We start from the raw sequence: 2972 nt of genomic DNA on the forward strand, positions 1-2972 counted from the left end.
CCTTCCCCTCCCTCCCTCCCTCCGCCCCGCCGCCTCCCGCCCGCTCCGCCTCACGGGGCTCCCGCCGCCTGCCCGCTCCGCCTCGCGCCCCGCGGCTGTCGCGGCCCTGGCTGCCTCACGCCCCGCGGCTGTCGCCTCACGGGGCTCCCGCAGCTCTGCCCGCCTCACGCCAAGGGGCTCCCGCCTCACTGCCCGCTCTGCCTCACGGGGCTCCCGCAGCTCTGCCCGCCTCACGCCAAGGGGCTCCCGAAGCCCTGCCCGCCTCACGCCCCGCGGCTCCCGCCTCACTGCCCGCTCTGCCTCACGGGGCTCCCGCAGCCCTGCCCACGCTGCCTCACGGGGCTCGTCCCCCTGCCCGCCCGCTCTCCATCTCGCCCTGGGGCTCTCAGCTCCCCCTCACGCCCCGCGGTCCCACAGCCCTGCCCTCCCTGCGGCGGTGGTGCCCGGGCATCATGAGGGAGGCACGGGAGCAGACTTAGGGGGAAGCAGGGCAGCGCTGTGGGGTGGGGTTTTATGGAGGGTCTGGAGCAGCTCCCTGATGAGGAGAGGCTGCGGCAGCAGGGCCTGGTGAGGCTGGAGAAGACAGAGAAGAGATCTCGCTAACGCGTAGAGAACCCCTCAGAGCTATCAGAGGATGGTGCTGCTCTCTCCGGTGATGCCCAGCGACAGGACGAGGAGCAATGGCCATGAGCCAAAACACAAGTTCCACCCCAACACGAGGAAGAGCTTTGCATGAGGGAGGTAAAGCCCTGGAAGGGAGTGGAATCTCCCTCTCTGGAGACATCCCAAACCCACCTGGACACTTTCCTGCTGCAGGTGGCCCTGCCTTGGACCGGGAGGGCTTTAAAGCTTTTTCCAAACCTCTGGATTCCGTGAATTCCTGCAGGTAGCTGTGGGGAGTGAGGGAGGATTGCCCACCATGACCCCACAGTTCACACCAGCCCAAGGGGCTTTATCTTTTGGAGCTGAGCACAAAGCATTAAATATCACCCCTCACACCCTGAGCCCCACCCAGCCCAAACTTCTCACGGAGCATAAATATCATTTACAGCTCACCTGTGCTGACACCCAGCTAATATTGGGCTTTCCATGACCTCCAGGTGTGTTGGCAGCTCATGTCAGCACTATTTGGGCACCTGGAGTTTGCTGTTACAGGACCTAATAATCATAACTATGAAAGAAATTTTATTATTATGTGAAATTTCTGTTGTCTGTGGTGTTTTTCTTAGCTAATGTAGGGCTGCTACTGTTCTTTTTAATTTTAAAAATTATAGGAGGCAGAACTCGTGCTGTTTTGCTTTGGGCACGTTATTTTTAAAACGCAAGTTATTGCTATTCCTCCCATTTTTGTGAGAGGACATTATTCTTTGTCCTTTGCTTGCACTAAGAAATGTTATGGGGTGGGAAGAAAGGAATGTGACATAAACAGACCATAGAAGATTGGGGTTTTTTTGTTGTTTTTTTTTTTTTTTTTCCTTTTGGCTTCAGATTTTTCTTTTATTTTCTGAAATGCTGAGGATTCATTTCACCTGAGGGAATACAGCTGAGGGAATCCTGTTGGCAATTAGCCCCCCCAGGGGTCGAGGCTATTTAGCTCAGTTATTTTTTAGAGGCCTGGTTTGGGAAGGTTGGAGGTCTGTTAAAAGCAGGAAAGAGCTGGGTTTTTTTAAATGCATGAAGGGAAAATTATTGATCCTGTATCAAAAAGGATTTTTTTTTTTTTAGTTTATGATGTTTTTTATTTTACTTTAAAGTATCTAGTAAGTTTTCTGCAAAAACACAGTGAAAGTAAATATGCTTCTCAAGCACTGTGGTAATGGACTTCATCTTGATAAATTACTATGTTTTGAAAAGTGAGCCAGGCTGCACTTTCTACTGCCTGGCAATTGATTGTGGACAAGCCTGGAGTGTGCCCATTCAGAAAAAAAGAAATAAATGTATCTCTGAAGGAAGCATGTTATATAAAATTTCTCTGGAGTGTGTTATATATACAGTCTGTAACTTATTTTGTGGAGTCTGAAAAAGAATCTTCATGGTAAAAGCAATTTAGTCTCTACATAGGGATAGAATTTAAATATACAAGCACTTGTTTTTTATTAATACTGCATGGTTTGATATATTTGTGTGTTGAACAATTTGGTGCTCTTTTATCACTAACAGTTTTTTGTTGTTAAAGGTGTTACAGAGAGTTGGAGCAGTCCTCAGGCACTGTGTTGAGATAGTAGGTAAGCATCAAAATAACATATTTAGCAGAAAAAACTGACTTCTGACAGACTGTTTATTGAGTAATTGGTTCCTTCTTAGTTGTGATGTTTGTTTAATTCCTTTTTTTCCCCCCTTAAACCATATTGGGAGCTTATTATAAAACAACTCCATTCAATAATGTGTTTTTCACATCCGTAAATTATTTTAATGCAATCACTCATTAATCATTGCAGATGTTGGAAATCCTTCCAGTGCTTGTTGGCACAACTTCTGATGGATGTTCTTATCTTTGTTGGTATCTTTCTCTTTCCTTTTGTCTTTTTTTTTTTTTTCCTTTAATATGGAGGAATAGTTAAAGGACTTTTCCACAGGCTGCCAATGCCTGAGAGCAGAGAGGGGATGGATGTTGTTTGGGAAAAGCCTTCAGTCAGTCTGGCTGCTGGGATCTGAGCTTTTGAAGATGCAGCTGGGTGCCTGAGCCCCTCACATGCACAGAATCTGGAGTGTGGGACATCTGGGTGTCACTGCAGGGGAAGGGCATGCAGACAAGGATCACAAGGGGTAAATGTAGAAAGAAAATCTAATGGTGGTTATTGTTAAAAAAAAAAAACCAAAACCAAACTGCCCTCGGAGATCAAACAGCCTCTGGGTTGTCAGAGCTCCCTGTGTGGGAGGAGCTCTTATGGAAGAGATTTTACATCTGCAGACATGGTTGTGGGATTTCAGGAGAGTGGGAGTGGAGCCTGGTGATGTTTTGTGCCCTTAAA

Source organism: Onychostruthus taczanowskii, unplaced genomic scaffold, assembly GCF_017590055.1.
Source record: "Onychostruthus taczanowskii isolate IOZ18803 unplaced genomic scaffold, ASM1759005v1 scaffold89, whole genome shotgun sequence".
Taxonomy (NCBI): Eukaryota; Metazoa; Chordata; class Aves; order Passeriformes; family Passeridae; genus Onychostruthus; species Onychostruthus taczanowskii.